At 43.6% G+C, this 18,659-nt stretch overlaps 1 protein-coding gene across 3 annotated transcripts in view; it reads right to left on the reverse strand.

The window, feature by feature from the left end:
- Positions 1 to 18,659, reverse strand: part of IRAG2 (inositol 1,4,5-triphosphate receptor associated 2) — a 2,448,326-nt gene that overhangs the window by 2,417,965 nt on the left and 11,702 nt on the right. The window lies entirely within an intron of this gene.

Here is an 18,659-nt window from a genome sequence, read left to right on the forward strand (position 1 = left end):
GGTAGTGGGACGTTTACAGAATATTTAAAACTGCCTGTATGTTGTGTGGTGTGGTTGATGTTTGTATTTTATGCTCTTGGTTCTAATAACGAGGTATGGGCCTAGTAGTTTATGATGCCCATCTATCGAGCGATTTAGTGAGTGTGGACAGAACAAGCTCTCGTTACTCCCTTAATGAGATTATCACTTGATTTGATTTTAAAAATATTTACAACGCTGAAAAACACAGTAAGTAATCTCCATTTATCCAAGGCACTTTAAATTACAATAATGTTGAAATTGTTAGCCTAAAATTTTAAGTTATCCTATTCTTCATAACATATTCCAGTGTCACAAACATGACGATCATTGAAGTCACATCCAACTTTTCATGGCAAAATAAAAAAAATTGTTCCTCTAACTTGCTCATTCATGAAAGTTCACCAAATTTGGCAGATAACACTCATGTCCAGTTGCTAAAGGTCATCAACCATGCTTGAAAGAAAACCTATTTTTGGCATGTGGCTTTCCATAGAGGCTGAAAAATAAACTCTTTGGCCCACCATCTCTCAAAATGGGTTGCTTCATTTTTCGAGATTTTTAGAACACGCCCAACTCTTACACTTCAGTGCTTTAGTAGTGAACGCATTAAACAATATAAGAAGGAGAAAAAGGGGGGGGGGAGGAACAAAAACACACATCAGCCAAACTACATTCACTTCTTAAGGCAATTCAAAAATAATTAAATCCATATATACGTACATGTGCATACAGTGGGTGGGGAGGGACAAATTAAATAGACAACCAGCATTCCAAACATGGAAGGCATGCGCAGGAAGGTCGGAGAGAAAAGGAAGGCTGTCAGAGCTTACCCGTTGCACTATCAATGCAAATCCTCTAACCTGGTCTGACCTATGACAAAGGTCACCCCAAACAATTCGACAGTCCCACTCCACTTCTCTGACCTCCGAGGATAACCCTACTGGTATCCTTCACATGCTGAACAATGACCACACCAAAGTCATAGGCACAAGAGTGCTTGTGATTCTCAAACCTCTCAAGCCCCCTACTAAATCGAAGACCAGGTAGTCCGATGGCAAGCTTGCCCTCCTCAAAATATCTGACAGAAACTAGAAAGAAAATTGTCACAAAATCAATTCGGACAAGATAAAAATCAACTGCCTGCGTCACAAAAGAGGCAATCGCTACGCCATCATCAGAAAGAAAACTACTCTTTCCCAAAGCCATATTTTGCATGTCAACAAGTCAGCAGGGATCTACAAGATCACGAAAGGACTACAGGCTCCCACTGAATTTTATTCAGCCACCCTTCCATCACAACTCTTTGCTGACAAACCTGCTACCTTTTTCCTAGACAAGGTCTGTGGCATGGCAAACCTGATCACATCTCAGTCTAAAGGCTTTGCGAAACCTACTCGACCACTAGCATAGTGGAGTAGATTTTATGAAGGTAGAGTACGATTTGCATGCTACTCAACCTTTCAAGTTCAATGAACTTCTAGGATGCTTGAAACGTATTTGCCATTACATGCAAACAAACTCGTTGCAATAAATTTCAAATAAAGGTTTGAGTGTGCATAACTCGTCTCCGAGTGGCAGCAGTGCGCCAAGTATGAAGTGGGAATATGGTGATATGCACCATTTTACAGAAGCGCTGGTAACATTTCTGTCACCCGTCGCCATGGGTCAAGTGAATCTTTCTTAGGTGGAGTAGGTAAACTAAGTTACTCAAGCTGTAATGGTGAACCCCAGAAAATCATGTATATTTCCCGTAGGTAGCTATAAAGGGATACCGCGAGAAAAACTGCCGGTGTTACAAATACAATGGGAGACCGGGACGTTTAGATACCTAGGGATTGAGGTGTATCACAGCATTGAGGTTGAACACAAACTAAACACAGAAGGCGGTGAGGAACATTGAAAACAGTATGAGGATCTGGACCAAGCTCCCGTTGACCATGATGGGGAGGGTGGCAATGTTAAAGATGGTGGTGTTGCACTACTTTGCGAATATACAATACATGATATCCAAGCGACTATTTGTTAAAATCCAGAACATATGCAGGGGGTTCATAATGCATAATACCAGGAACAGAATAGCGCTATGGAAAATGCAAAATTCGTATGACCAAGAGGGCATCAAATTACCAAACTTCGAGATTTACTATCTGGCCAGCCAACTGCAGTTTGTGGCGAGGTAGTTATCGGAGGACTCCACACCAGAATCCAAGTTGTTGAGAGCTGAATGTGTCCCATTCTTCCTGAAAGAATGGATATGGTTGCCGAAACCACGGCAAGATGAAGGGACGGGACTGTTACACCTGGGATGGAGGATATGGCGACGGTCCTGCCGAGTTATGGAAAACCCGTCCCTGTGTTCCCCACAGATGCTACTAGTGGCGTTGAGGGGAGTGGATGAACAATTGAGGCAGATAGTCCGGAAGCATTGGAAGCCGTCAGTATAGCAACGCTAGGGGATTTGTGGCAGGATGGTAAAGCAGTGGTGTTCGACATATTGGTGGAAGACACTGGCCTACACCGGGGACAATATATCACCTATACTAGGTTGGCGCGAAAGATAAGACACTTGGCCAGAAACAGTGCTGGAAAGTCAGCCCGACACGGCCATTGAAACAATCTATGGTGTGTTAGACCGAGGCCATGAGGTTACCCGAATTTATGAACTGATATCTAGGGTGGGGAAAGAGGGGAGCCAGCTGAGAAGGGACTGGGAAGAGGAAGCCCGCTAACTCATGAGCGATGGGCTGTCGGCAAGGGTACATGGTTACCATAAAAGAGAATCCAGGAACGCAAAGCTGCAACAAATCCAGTTATATGTTACCCATAGAGCGTATATGACCCCTCAGCAGATTGCAAAGTTTAAAAATGCAGGAACACAAACATGTCCTAAATTTGGAGAGGCAATGTGGGACTAGTTCATATGTTCTGGGCATGCCGCGAAATAAGGAGATTCTGGGGGGAGGTGGCTCACCTTCTGGCCAAGAAGGTGATCCGTCTGGAGGTAGAATCTCTGTGGGCATGTATGGGGGTTGGGGGGTTCCTAGGCCACGTAAACTGAAGCATGTGAGCAAACTCAAAAACCTGGCTAGCATGCTTGCTAAACGCAGAATTGCCATGAGCTGGAAAGCCAGTAATAGCCCCAGGGTAGACGTGTGGTGGCAGGACCTTCAGAAATGGGCAGAGGCGGAAACGGTGGTGTGGGGTAAAGCAGTTCATAGGAGGAGGAGATGAAGAGGCGGAGACATTGGTTGCTTGGCGGCATCTAATAGCCACACTGTCCGGGTCAGACGATGAGACTTGTAATGTGCAATTGGTGTTCACTGTGTGCTTGTGCAATTGGTGTTCACTGTGTGCTTGTATATGGTTGTTTATATTCATTGAAATCAAAATAAAAAGTGTTTAAAAAGTTACTCAAGCTACAGGTCTAGCAGAATTTGAAAGAACTTGCTAGGCCTGGTCTAGATCCAATTGGGTAACCACTACATAAAAGATATGCAAATAGCTCCTTTGCCGTGGCAGTGAAGGAAAACATCCTCACCCTGGCCTGGCACTCACAATGCTTGACCGTAGTTCCCTTTCTCACTGGTGCAGGCGGGGTGGTGCCTACTGAGCACAAAACATCCAACATAACACTGTTGCTAATAAACACCCCTTAGCTGATCCCAATAGGTTGTTCCAACTACTAGCAGTTTACCAATACCCACTTTATGTCAAAGCAGCTAGAGAAAGTGGTAGCTTATCAACTCTAGGTGTACACCGAATCAAAAGGAATCCTATACTGTACCCAGCCTGGTTTCGGGCTTTGCCACAGAACTTCACCACACTGTTTAGCATGAAAGAAGTTTCCCTGTCCACTCTCGATGGCAACTCTCTGGCTGCTCTGACCTGTGCGACAGTGACCCCGCCAATGAGGGAGTGGGGAGGGGGGGAATACAGACCTCTTGACCTGGAGCAGGAGGCCTACGAGGGCGTTTGACAGAGCTAGTCCTGCCCCATAGGCGAGGATCAGGGAGTTAGGAGGACCTAGTCTCTGACCCCCTCTACATGTACCTGGTTGCAAATGTGGAGTGCCACTTGCAATTTCCCCCCGCCCATACCTACCGTACAACAGGTATACCAGTTTTTTCTCTCTTCCCTTATAGCAGACACCCATGCAATAGAGAGCACTGCAGGCAATAAAGCGAACAGAACATTGCTAGCAGAAAACCAGCCACCAGGACACTCATCTTGAACTGAGAACCAAAACGGAAATTGATATTTCCCAAAGCAGGCAGCCATTATGGGACACCAGCGAAACCGCATTCACAAAGGGGATGGGGCTTAAATGGAGTATTATGTTTTTCAATCTCTGTAACCTGGACTAATGGGGAAGGAAGGCAGCGATTGGCCCAGGGAACTGGAGCAAAAAGGACCAAGGGGAGGGGAAGGAGGAGGATAAAGGGCCATGGGAAGACCACAGGAGTGAGTGGTTTGGTTGAGGAAGGCGTACCGAGACCCCAGGTAGAGGAAGGACAGTGAAGCAGAGAGTGGAAGAGAAGGATAGAGCGTGCACAAGGTGAGGTATTGGTTGATTAGAGAAAGATGTTTGGGTGTGCAGGTGCATTTACGCTTAGTAAGGAGAGTGAAATTAGGGAGCGTAGGGGAGTAAGCTGAGTGAAGAAAGTGGCAAAGTGAAAGAAGGGTCACTGAGTGGGAGGGATGGAGAGAAGGAGTGGAGAGTAGAGGAGATTAGTGGGAGTAGAGAGTAGTAGAGTGAAGGAGCATAGAGGTAGGCGCAAAACAGAACACCAGAGTGAGATAAGGACCAGAGTGGGAAGAAGAGAAGGAGGGTGAGTAGAAGGAAAAGAAAGGTGCGAAGATCAGTGTGAGGAGTAGAAGGGCTTGATATGAAAGGTTAGGTGTTGAGATGGATTTCTAAACTCTGGCCTGGTGGACAGAGTTTAGGAGGCCACCCTAGTTATAGTGAACAGTGTAAACTCTGGGAGCTTAGCCAAACCAATCAAGGTAGCATGGCGAGTGGCCAAGGCTTACTCTCAAGAAAGGCAAGTGGGGTTAGGGGTCCACAGTGAGTTTACACAATGATTTAAGGTTACTAATGCACAGCAACAGCAGGCGTCACAGCAGAGGGGATCACAGATGTTGCAGTCGAAGAAAGCCCATCTCAGGATCTGTTGATGTTGGGAAGCAGAAATTCTGCAGGAAGACTACTTGCAGGACAGGCTGAAGACCCCCTGAAGATCTAAGTAAAAATGTGAAATGGCGACGCTTCTACCACGGTAGCCCAAACTGGAGTTGGTCAGTCGACTGAAGGCCCAGGGACACTTCTGAAGGGCCACGAGGAGACATTGAAGATGGTTGTTCCCACCAGTCCCACAAGGTTGAAGCACCAACAAGTGTCTTCTGGGATCAGTAGCCAGACAGGGCTACACCAGGACAGCAGCAAGATTTGGTCACCAGGCCTCTTTGGGACTGGTCCACGTGTCTTCCTTTTCTGCACAGAATACTTGGCTCCTCTTCAGATCCTAGAACGGATGCAGGAATACCTTATCCTAAACTGAAGTAAGCATAGAAACTCAGCCAAACCAATAGATCTGCCCCACACACCCCCCAGCAGCGATCCAATCAGGGACCACTGTTGGTGAAACACGTGCATACAATCCGGACTTACAGAAACCAGTTGGTGGATTGGGACCCGCCAGGCCCAATCCACTTCCTGGCTTGCAAAATACATGCCCTGCACTAGCCCGTGAAAAGCAAGGCTTTCCCAGGCAACTGCATGGCCAAAAAGGACATTCCTGACCTGGCAAACACAGGAAGAAGGCCAAAAACAAGTGAAATGTGGTACGGCCATGTAAGGACACTAGCCACAGTTAGTAGCCAAAAGCTAGAGAGCTAAATAAAAATGCAGTAAAAATGTAACTGTCACCAGCTTAAAAGTAACCCTTTGATCATTTGAACTTAGGTCTAGGGTGATACAAAAGAATCCCAATTGCACTGCAAGATTCATTGTGCAATACGGAAAAAGTTACCCAAAATAGTTAACATGTAAAAAGAAAAAGGGAAACTGTTTCCCAGGATTGACAGTCTGAAGGACCAATCAGTTTCCCCCATAACAAAAGAGGAAAAGGCCAGTGGAGTGAAGCAGAAGACTTCACTGTAAAGTAAAAAGTCACAAGCAGGTGTAAAACTAAATGTTTGGGGGGGCCCATAGGATATGAAGGAAAGGTTTCTCCAAGAGAAAACGTTCCTAACAATCGGGTGTGACCTGGGTATTTGGAAGGCACAGGTTCCTTTGATAATTATTCTTGTGGGACCCACAGTTGAAAGCCACCTAGGAGTCCCCAGAAACAGTAAGTCAGTCAACCAGATTCTAGACAGTAGGGGTTACCAATCTCTAGTGACCAACTTGGGATGTATTGAGGTCTGGGCTCGGTGAGAAAAGAGAAAGTTAGGCGAGCAAGAAAGAAAAGAAAGGAAAGCAAGAAAGAAAAAGGCGAGCGCGAGAAAGAAAGGCAAGAAAGGAGAGCGAGTGAAAGGAAGGAAGGAGAGTGAGTGAAAGAAAAGGAAAGCGAGTGAAAAAGAAAGGAAGGAGAGGGAGAGGGAAGGAGAGCGAGAAAAAAGAAGAGAAAACAGACCCTCAGTTGGACTTCAATAAAAACCCTTGAACCGTCTTGAGAGTTGGTGTTTTCTTGAGGCCATTTGTGACATCCATCAGTGGGTTTCAACATTGTCCTTCACCAAGGTCTGCTACAGAGACTTAATATTTGGCATTGCAGGTACAACTTTGACATTGATCCCCCTCCTTCCTAGATTTGGCCCTTTGCGCTCCCTACCATTCAAATTCAGATTTGGGGTCCCTCAATGTTCACTCATATCGCTTTGGCCGTTTGTGAAACCCTTTGGCCGATATCCTTGAATCCATCTCCCTGCTCAGGTCGCCAAACACTCCAAAAAAAGTCCAGATAATCTCCATCCTGCCTTAAGACCTTGCAAGACCAGATGACCGATAATCACGTTTGCTTGAATGCCACAAAGCTAGACATTCTGTTCCAAGGACAAATTAGCCAGCCCTTCATGGGTCCACCAACTGCTCCTGAAGGCAAGACCTTGGAGTTTGTTGACTTCTCACATCAATGTCCGTAATTGGCCCCATCAGTTACTCTTCCCACACCCCCAGCAAACGGGGAACACGCAGTGCTCCATACTCTTTATAGAACTCAGATACTAAACAGTCACCTCCCAGATAACCTGGTACATGAGGAGCGATGCAGTCGCAGCCATTAACTCTTGGGACTTAAGAGAATTCAGTTCCCCCACTGCTGAGACATAGATCATTTTAATAGGATCTCGTTAAAGTAGTTTGCAAAGGTAGCGGGCGCCCCTCGTTAAAGTAGGCCTCTACATCAATGTCTTAGACAGTGTCATGCTGCATATACAGCTTCGCATAAAACAGCTTTAACACTTCCAGACTATTTGACAGAAGTATGAAAAACACCATGTGAATGTCAAAATGCCATAATAGAAGGCATTCCTGATCACCTATGTTAAGACAAGCCAAGGCAGGGTCTCAGCATAATTATTCGCAGATTCATGCAGTGCCTCCTCTGTGCAAGAGAGCTCACATTGAATGGTTTCCAATAGCCCCCCCATCCACGGCTCTAGACCTATCCTTCCAATGTAAACTTTAGGGTCTCCCAGAAAGTACATGACAATGGGACGGAGCTCAGATTAATTAGCTCTTTTATTTTTAAGTTATACTATGCCAAAGCCCCCCCCCCTTTAAATATTGAGGGCATTTGCCATCTGCAAGCGTAAAGGAATCTCCGAGAGGGGAGTGATCAGAAAGAGTCCTCTGCAGCATGATGCACTCCAAAGAAGCATGAAGAATGGTTGGCAATACCAAACTCAAATCAATACTGCAGAGTAGGCCATGTACCGAGGAGTTCATCTAGTAGTCCCTTAACACAAGGAGCCTCTTGCGCCAAATGCCAAAAATAAGCGATACATCTTAGGATTTCTTTCATGGCTTGAGACAATGGTTGGGCCTGGGGGGCGACATAAGCCGTCTCTAGTGATGTCAGGCAGTGATGTCTTTATGGGAGGGCAAACTGGGCTTGTTCCCCGAGCAACCTTCGTGGGATTCTTGGAAGGGAGCCCCCATCACTTTGGAAGGGGGTATTACTGTGTTCAGACATTAGTATCAATGATCATTGGGGCTGCTGCACAGTGCACACATGTGTTGAGCCGTAGAGACTAGCGTGAGACATGTGCGTGCCTGCAAGCACAGGCTCCGCTCTGCAAGAAGAAAAAAGAAAAGCTTCAATAATATTGAAGTTGAGCAGGTAAGTCTCTGGTTAGATCTGCTACCTGCTCCCTGCAATCCCCCCGACCCCCACCCCATCGCCATTTCAATCTTCAATCACAGCTTGTAATTACAGGCCAAGTGATCACTCCTAGTGCCAGAGTGGCTGGAGGAGCTTGGAAAGATTGACAAGAAAAAAAAACAATTTTGATTAATGAGACTACCGAGTCATGTTATCAGTGCTGGCTCTGCCCCATTAACACATCAATCAGGAACCAAATACCTGTTGCAAGTAAGCCAATGGTATCAGCTTCTGACTTGTTCTGGGCTGGGCGTGTCTTCGAGGCTCTTTCCGTCGTTCCACTACGTGCAACAGAGTCAGGCTGCACGAGCCCCATGTGTTCTTCTAGTCCTCTCCCAACAGTTCAACTAACATACTCTGGGCTGCCTAACCACCCCCGGGGCCCTAGCCTAGCCGAGGTAGTACTGAACCCAGAGCTCTGCTGCCAGTGACGGCCGCCCCAGGTGGCCAGTAAGTCAATGCTGCTGCAGGGAGCATGCGTGCGAGCAGCTGCATCATTCATGATGTGTGCGTTTAGCTTTGAATTGGTCAAATGGAGCCGCCGCCGTGCGGAAATCGCTGTGTTTTATAAACTGTGGATTAATTGGTACAAAAACAAAATATAGGAAACTGTAAGCTGTCAAAGAGTGTGCATTGTGAAGTGGCTTACAAGTGTAGGGCATACTAAGGGCTATATGACTTGCCATATGTGTGGATCCACTGACCATTTGTTAGGATCCCAAAGCACAGGGTCATTATGGGATATCACCCCTAACTGCCCACTATCGCCGATGTTTCTGAACCAGTTCCCTCATGTCGAGCCGCTTTACTAGACGACCACACACAATATGTTAGGAGCACAGCACCCAGTCTCAGTCTTTCACATTGCGCATGTAATCCGATTGCAACGGCTCAGGGGTGGGGTGTGGACGGGCCACGTGTTTTAGAGCTCTGATAAACTGGAGCTGAACAGGAGCCCAGCTCGTAGGAGATAAGGGGGAGGGAGATGCAGGTATCAGTGTCACTCATCACTCATATGCGTTTAGTTTATTGATATTAAGCAGTCATCCAGCCGTGGAGCAGGAGCCACACTCACTGTAGACATTTATGCATAATGCTTACGCCAATAGCACAGTGAGAAATCTGTGGGCTTCAAGTATTGGCTAAAGATGGGACCCTCCATAACTAGACAAAGCATGGACTGGTGAGGAACGGGTTGGGGGATAATTGTGATGTCATGTGAATTGGGTAAGGCCCGGCCGGTTTAAAAAGAGATGCAACACAGGATGGAAATAAGCAGAGCGCACTGTGGGTTCATCTTATGAAGGTCTTGAGGGAGACACCCGGGCTGGGGTGTGGATGTTCCACTCAGAGCTCCGATAAGCTGGAGACAAACAGGAGCCCAGCTCGTGGTAGATAATGAGATAAGGTATCTGCAGACTATCCACGCTAGTAATCATTATGGGGCGGTAAACTCATCTTTGCACCCCAACTACAGCCCGCCCAGCACAGCTGGGAGCAGCTGGAAATGTGATAACGGGCCCCAGGTAGGAGAATTATATAGTCTCCCTCACATAAGGCAGACATCTTTTCTATGTGTGCATGAATTAATGGTATTGAAGAATGTATTTATTCCATTGCATGTGCAGTGATACGGTAAATTGGGGTCAAGTGTAATCGATAGCCAATGCAGATTTCATTGAGTCAGAGATGTGTAATGTTTATATTTTATTAACGAGTAGATAATCCATTTAAAGCTTAGACAAGCATCTGTTGAATTTGATTCCAGGTATGTAATCCCTTCATTTTTCAGATTGGGAGAGGGGACATGGGTTTCAGGGAAGCGGGGAGGGCAAGGCTGACTGTGCCCCGGACCCCAGAAACTGTTCAGATGGCCATGAAGTCAGGAAAAGCGTTCAGGTCCCCAGCCCATATGAAGTGGTTATCTGCAAATGTCTGGCACCTAGAGCAAAAACGAAGAAGGAACTGGGGGGGCAGAGGGACAGGAGGGTCACCAAATGTAGGGTTACATGTTCACTAAGGTGAGAGGGGACCTTAACAAGTCAGACAATTACATACATCTCGCCTCCGAATAAATCTTGTGACATTCAGTTTAAATGTAAGAGTCTTGCCCATCAGAGTAATAAGGTTTCTGGAAATGGAGGAGTATGAAGTGTGGGAATGTATGGGACCAAAGACATGTGCTAATGATTCATTCTGCAATCCCTTCAAATGAAATTCCTAGAGGACTATCTTAACCCCGGTCTTTCAGATAAGCATGAACCTTCCGGACCTTGATCACATTATGGCGGCCACAGACTTTTCAACTGGGATGTTGGAGGCTATTTGTCACAGAAATACACCTGGGGTTTACCATGCTTGGTCCCTAATAACCCAGAGAGTTGTACTATGCCAGCCATACGGATGTAGTTTTACACTAGGAACAGAGAAACATCATCAACATTCCTCTCCCACACCAACTGCCAACCCTCAAACCCCCAGCAGAAATATGCCCTTCTATACCACAACCGGCAGTACAAAGCTCACCTGAACTATGCTGTCTACCAGGTCACCAAGGGGGAGTGCCAGTCAAAGCTGGTAAAGCACATGCTACCATGAAGGCTCAGACACCAAGTCTTCATCAAATGTCATAACTAAACCAAATTGATTTTTCGGCTACTTTTTCAAACAAAAGGAACATATCCCCATTTCTTTAACTTATCAGACATCGCGCTGGGCCAGGCTTAGTCCAAGTGACCAATGGCCCCCTCTTCTAGGTATTGTGACAAGATACTCAATGAACCTCATGAAAACTGCTCATAGGTTTCAATTTATTATAAAAGAAAAATAAGTTTGAAAGGCAATAGTGGTTTCCAAACTAGGGGTTTCCCTGCACCCCTTCAACCACTTTAAAGTGGGTTCACATCTTCCTAGCCCAGGACTCCAGTACCGCCATGATGGGGTTGGTGCAAATGGGCTCATAGAAGAGAAATAGAACCAGTGGGCGCCAAGGTGTGGAAATGTATGCACTGGACAATAGTTCTCTCCATCTCCTACACCCAAGGTCATCCATGGAATATGAATGCACCCAGCCCCTCACAACCCACGCATTTAAAGTGCCCTGCTCATCCCCATTTCACAAGACCCCAAAGCACTAGCAGTGCAGCTCACGAGGGTGAGAAAGCCCTAGCTTTTTTACTTATAATCTGAGAAAGGGTGATCTGCTAACCAAAACCCTTTTCCACTTAACTCCATGCCTAAACCCAAGTGTACACCTGTGACCTGCTGCATCAGTATTCTAATACGCAGCTCCTGCTCTTCAGTCGCACAGAGCAGGTTCAAAGACCACGGGTGTACTGTTTGGCAGCTGCTGTGACAACAAAGTCCCACTGTATTTGTAGCATACCTGTATCAAGCATTTGAGCTCAAACAAAACAAAACATGAAAATGCATATAAATTCTTTTTTTTTTAAAAGCACTTAACCTTGTAAGTCCATTTCTAGAAGATGAGATATGAGGGGCTATGTGGATTCTGCATTCAAAAGAATGGGACAAAATACAGGAGATGCCTGCCTCTGTTGACTCTCTTGGAGGAAGGTGAACTCCTCCCTGCTAGACCGAGTATTTCTCACCCACACCTTCCAGGGAACCGCAGTTAAAGAGGCACTTCCATATCAGAGGCCTGCCTCACACTAAAGGGTTGCACTGCAAAGAGCCTTTGAAGCTGCAGGCTACGAGAAGGGCGGAGTTAGGGCAGTTGGAAAGCACAAGCAGGCTTGAGGAAAGGTTTCTCCATCCTGCATTACTGTGGGTTTTTCCCTCCATCCTGTCCCCTCCACTTCCTGTGGAACAAGGCATTGTGGATAGGACATCAGAAGCAAGGTTCACTTGTCTCGGAACAGGGATTGGACCCTTTAAAGCAGGCTTGCTTTCGTCTAATCCCGTGGTCTTCTACCTATAAAAAGTGTAGCCTCACACTCCTTGTTGGGTGCACTTTTGGACCTTAAGAATATTTGGAAGAACTAATTTAGACAGTGTCCTTAAAGGAGTCCGTTCCAACTCCCACGGCCAGAGGTGAAGGGCATTTCATGGCTTAAGAAAACTCTGCTCCCTACACATCGCCAGCACACAATGGGGGTGGTTTTGCTAGGGATCAAGGCTTACCATTCTGCTAGCCAACCTCCATAGGCCAGGAGAGCAGAGACTGAAAAGGGACTAACCAAGATCACCCTTTGTAGGACTCAGCATCCAGAGAGTTATATCAGCCAGGTCTCCCGTTTTCACTGCTTGAACAACTTCGAATCATGTTTGCCGCTTGTGAACCACCGGGACGTGAGGTGCTGCCTTTGGCACTCACCTTCAAATTGCTGTCACTGCATCATCAAACCAGCTCAACACTGCATCACCCCAGCAGGGCCTCTTCACCTGTCCGGCTCCAGCACCAGCGCACCGTGCAAACAACTTCGAACCATTGGGTCATCGAACCAAGAACTGAATTGCCAGCACTTGCATCACAGCTCAATGAGAACGGCTGGATCATCTTGCGACTCATCAACCCGAACCAGCAGAAATCACTTTGAGCCACACACGGACGTCAAACCTCTGCTGGTGATTCAGTGAATTTCATCGATGTGGAGTTCAAACTGCTCGCATCGAACCAGACTTGATGAGGACTCGCCACCTGGGATCAATGCGACTCACAGCTTTCGAACACAAATCGACACACACGCACAGCTTCTCAAAGCCAGATTCGACCCAGCCGAACCTAAGAACTGAAATTGGTGCTATTGAGAGCCTCTGTGCCCCTGGGCTCTTTTTGAGTCCCTAGAGACTTGTTAAGGCCCTTCTTTCCAAAAAAAGTGCAACAAGATATCCTTTTGAGAGATGTTATTGAATTCTTGCCTTTTTCCTCTCTGCTAAATTATCCTTAGTGCTTACACATTTTCTGCATTTCCTGTCTTCTTTTAGTGACGAGTTTTTATAGCGTTTTGAAAATATATATATATTAATTACATGGCCTGCGGTAGCGGCCATGTAATTATGGTTAAGTTGCTAAACCCATAGGAAAAGCACTTTTTGGGTGGCTTATAACTTCGCTCCCCCTGGACGAATCCTCATCAAACTTTGCAAAATAAGTATATGGCCTGTTTTTTGTTGTGGTCTATGGTCAGGTGTTTCCTTGAATGGGTGTGTTATGCTGTGGTGTTTGTGAGTCCATTCATTATATACTTACGGTTTGACTTTTTGTGGTTGTACGCAGTTTTTTTTTTTTTAATGACATGGGTAATTGGAGCAGACATTCTTTTTTAATCTCTGTGATAAAAGAAAAGATGTTAGTGTAGCTAGTTTATGAGTATTGCATTTTTTTATTATTTGATTTAGTTGACAGTTCAACTTTACAAATATTTTAGAAAATAGAAAAAAACAAGAATTTCAATTGACAATATGATACATCGTTTTCTTACAAATCAATTGTGAAACAATCTTCGCAGTTGCATTCACAGTAAAAGGAGCAATATATGTTTTCTTTTATCTTCATTCTGCATCCTATTACTCTAGATACTTCCTTAAAAGAGGAGGAGAGAACAAGCTTGTAAACATGTGATACCATTTAGCAATTGGTTTCATGATGATTTTATGCTTATTACGTACATTCCAATTGCCAAATGCTATCCAGATTCATTATCTCGTTTTAAATTTGTGAAACTTAAAACCTTTCTGCTCATATAGAAAGGCAGCATCCAAAATGTGAATCGTTGCAATTCTAACAGATATTTTGGCAGAGCCAAAAATTTCAGCCCAGATTTCAGCATCAGTGCGCTCACAGTATTGTGGGGTCATGCATTTGACAAGTGTGGTACGTTGAGACACGAAAGCTTTACAATTCAAAATAAAAGCAACGTTTCTGTGACAGATGTATCATTGCAAAATCGACACTAGTTTAGTTCTTTTTTTGACAATGGCTAGTCTTACCAAGATTTCATTAACCAGCCACAAATTCGGACGTAGTCTTAACATTTTTGTTCTCAAACTTGGGGATGGGCATTTGGCAAGATAATCAGCCATCGTACGTAATTGCTTATGTCGAAAAAGATCCCTATTGAAATCTTTAAGCCCCATACATTTTTCTTGAGTCATTAGCCAATCTAGTTGGTAAGTTTTGACCTTTGCACGATTCGGATTTGTTAGCAACAACTCAATTGAAATGTCTGCATCTGCAAGAGCATTTATAATGTGTGTTCTCCATTTCAAAAGGGAATGGGTGATTAGAAGTTAACAAATACTCAGCTAAAATATCTCTTTTCGAGATACTTGCAAGATAGACATTTCTGTATTGTGTCCACCCTCATAGTAAGTGCTTTAGAAGTACTATAGTTTAAACCAGTGGACTGTGCAATTTGCTCAGCTCCTGTGTTTGTTCTTTAACTAATTGGGTCTGTGGGAAAAAAAATCCATGCTGGATTAAAAAAAATAAAAACATTTTTAAAAAAGTTCTACATTGTGGTACAATAGATTTCAATAGGAGGAATTGAATAGGTGTATGGTTTTTGATTTGGAAGTGGTGGTAGTATTGTTGCAATTAGATACCTGTTGGTGTATTCTAACTGTTTATTTTGGTTTCATTTTAGTGGTATTCATTTATCTGTTTGCTTGTTGCAGAATCTTGGGGCAGTTAGATACTTGTTGGTGTATTCTAACTGTTCATAGTTTTGAGGTTTTGTTGATGTTCATACATATTAGTTATTAAATTTTGGTTTTAAGAATATTAAGTAAGCGTTTATAAGATTTGCTGGTAATCTCTGTTTTACAGTAATGGTACTAATTACATTCGAACCATTCACAATTCTTTTTTATATATGCAGTGTAGTGACCTGCATTGGTTGTGGCTCCTGCGTGGTAGATTATACCTATTGTTGTAAAGACTTTCTTGCCAAGTGATACTTGTCCATGTGTGAATCCGGTCAGCATGCAGTTGTTTTTGGTACCATCTGCGTTGTAACTTAAAAGCATTACTATTATGTATTTACTATGTGTCTGTATTTGTAAGGTGGAGCAATTATCTGAATTGCAGGTAGTACATAATCTGCCATGGTTTGCATTTTGTACAGGTTGCTGAAATGGAATGGATTCACAATTAGGTATGGAAACATACACAAAGCGTTCAGTAGGGACTTCTTGTGCGACATGGCTGCAAAGAGTGCATGTATGTTTCCACATGTATGAAATCTGGAAGGTATGTTTTGGTTTTCCAGTATTTGTATCAAGTACATCAGAAGTTCTTGTGGATCTTCTTGTGTTTATAATGAATTTGACCATTCCAGCACAGTAGTCCAATTCCTGCTTTATTCCAGAAACACTGCAAGTGTTGTCAGGATTGTTGGTTGCATGTCTCTGAAGTACTAACATTTGCAAACACAACTGGTCTGTCCCGTGTAAGTAAATGTCAATAATTGGAATAGTATATTTATTGCTACATTTGCATAGCAATTTACATTTGTATTTGAAAATGTGAATGGACCCGACAGTTCTGTGTCAAAGTCATTTGATCGGAGTGCGTGTTGTTTCTTTGAAGAGGTAGTTGACTGTTTGTGCACTAGATCCTTCTTTGGATGTGGTCCTTGATGAAGTATTAGCTTCATTCCAATGCTACACTTCATACTTTCTTTGGAGGAATTGCTGTGAGATCCTCCATAATTTGAGTCTGAAGTAGTTTTCTTTTACAAAGTTTTGCTTTTTGGGGAACAGGATAGGTTTTTAGAGGGGGCATAGAGTGAACGCAGTCTATTGTATTCTAGAATGCAAGGAATATCAGCATTTACTTTACTTGCATCAAAGTTGATTAGAAACAGTCCATCAAGTTTACTAAGTGTGATAGGGCTACATAGCTCATGCCTTCTTTAAACACTGTGCTACCAATATCCATCAATGCTTTATCTAGGGTAAGACCTTGTGATTTGTGAATGGTGACTGCGTATGCCAGAGTTAGAGAAAATTGTTCTCTGCGTACATACAGGTCTTATATACAGGTCTTTGAAAAGAAGGAAGCGGGCTGTTGAGCGTCCTATCCTTTTAACTTCCGATAGTTTGTCAAAGAGAATATTAACAAACTGAATGTTCTCATCATGTGGGTATGTTTGAAAGCCAACAACTGTACCAAGTGCTCCATTAACTAGTCCTTAGTCCATGCCGAGATTACGTTTAAGCATTACTCTACAGTTTCAAGATTTTCATATTTTCTCCAAACCAGCTGTGTTAAAGTACCAAGTACGTGCAGTTTGTCTGTAGATGAAATTTTAAGTATTGGTTGCATTTCTTTTAACATGGTTTCATTGAATTCTGAACAACTTGCAAAAGTTGGCATCAAGGACATACAGTTTACATTTTTGTGTGCCAATTGTTCTATGACATCAGTAGCATATGACTTATGGCCATAGAGTGCATCGATGTGCCCGGTTTTTAATGTGGTTTGTGCTTCTTGAGATAGTACACCAACTCTAATACTTTTTTAAATGTTGGCGTGTGCGAGGCCTGCAGACTGACACTTTTTCAGTTAATTCTTTGTATTGGAAATGTTGCCAAAGGTTGACATTTCCTATGCTGCCAAGAGTTTTACGGCATAGTTTGTGCCCTAAGGTTTTTAAAATAGGTCCACCTTTAACTGGTGTTAATTGAAGAAGATCTCTGAAAACTATAGTGTTGTCTTCCAAAGAGTTTTTCATAGTCGGCTTTTAGGACCTCTTGTAATCTGAGGTGAATGAAGGCTAACATTAGATTGGAAACCATGCTTACCTCATCTATTAGCAGCATTTTCATCTGTTTGAAAACTCTGCATAGTTCCATTGCGACTTCTGGAGAAAGTTTGTAATAGTCTAATTTGTTTTGGTGGACTACTGGAAGGCATACTAATCGGTGTAAAGTGACACCACTTATGTTGTAGGCAGCTAAACCGTTGGGGGCAGTTACAACAGCTGACAGTTTGTGGTTTGTCAATTGTTGGAGGAACTTGCTGATGATTTTGATTAATAGCGTTTTACCTGGACCAGCTTGACCACTCACGTATAGCAGTATAGGTTTGAGTCTTGGCAGGTACAATTTTTAGTTTCATGCTGCACACCATGTTCAATTTGTTTTGTTATTTCTAGGAAAATGCTATGCTGCTCATTGTTTAGTTGTGATTTTAGTAAAGCAAAGTCTTCTGTAGATTTCTCATACTGGCACATGGTGTTTTCTACTTCAGTCATGGCTAATTCTGCCTCATTTGCTATTACTGGCTGTCCAAGTGGTTCTTGGCTTCCTGTTACAGAAGGTTGACTACTGTCAGGAGGGTCTACATCTAGTTGCGCCTGGAGTAGTTCTTGTTGCTGTTCATTGTGCAACATTGCTTTGTACTGTATAAAGTTTACCTCTGTTATAGTGCTTTCATTTGCTTTGAAAGCGTCTTCATAGGAGTCATATGTATCTAGTAAATCTTCTTTTCTCCATGGTTTAAAATGTAGCAGGGACATGTAATACAGTTCTTTATGTTGTGTTTTAATGACAATTTGATATGATTTATTAAGCTTCGTTTGGTAAGTTTCACTAAGCTGCACTCACAATGTTCCAATCTATCTACCTTTCTTCTTATCTGGTCTAATATTATTTTAGTATGTGAGGTTTGGGACTATGTGGTATAGGCACATGGTTTCCAAAGTGGTACTCCTGTTTGGGTAGTATTTGTCTAGTAAGTTGTTTTTCAAAATGTCTTGGCTGTTGGGATAATTTGTGGCTATTGTTTTTATGTCTTCATATAATTTGAGAACTCTTGCTAGATTTAGCAGGACCAAGGCTTAGCCATACAATATTTTCAGATTTTCCATACAAGGCAGTAACAGTTAAACAGTCTGCAGCTTCATGGCAGCCACATTATCTATGGGAGAGCATATTTATGCCCAAGCTGTACAATTTCTGTGATAGTGTTGTCAGATCATCCCAGAGGTCTTTGAGCTCCGTTTATTCTGCGTTGGTTATGTAGGCTGTGATATATCGTACAACTTCAGTGGAATTGTCTGCAATGTACTGCAGATCTATATTTGCATTCCATAGGAGGGCAATGATTGCATTGTAATCATCGATGCATTTTGATCCTTCGGTTCTTTTTATGCAATGTGTGTTCTTAGAAATAGTGTCAAAGGTAAATCAACTAACTAAAGATATGAAGTGGTTTACTTGACCTGTTGTTGAAACTGGTCTAGGGAAACCAAAGCGGCATTTGGTATTTCCCTTTGTTTTTATATT

This window comes from Ambystoma mexicanum, chromosome 12, assembly GCF_040938575.1.
Source record: "Ambystoma mexicanum isolate Mex_15411 chromosome 12, UKY_AmexF1_1, whole genome shotgun sequence".
Classification (NCBI taxonomy): Eukaryota; Metazoa; Chordata; class Amphibia; order Caudata; family Ambystomatidae; genus Ambystoma; species Ambystoma mexicanum.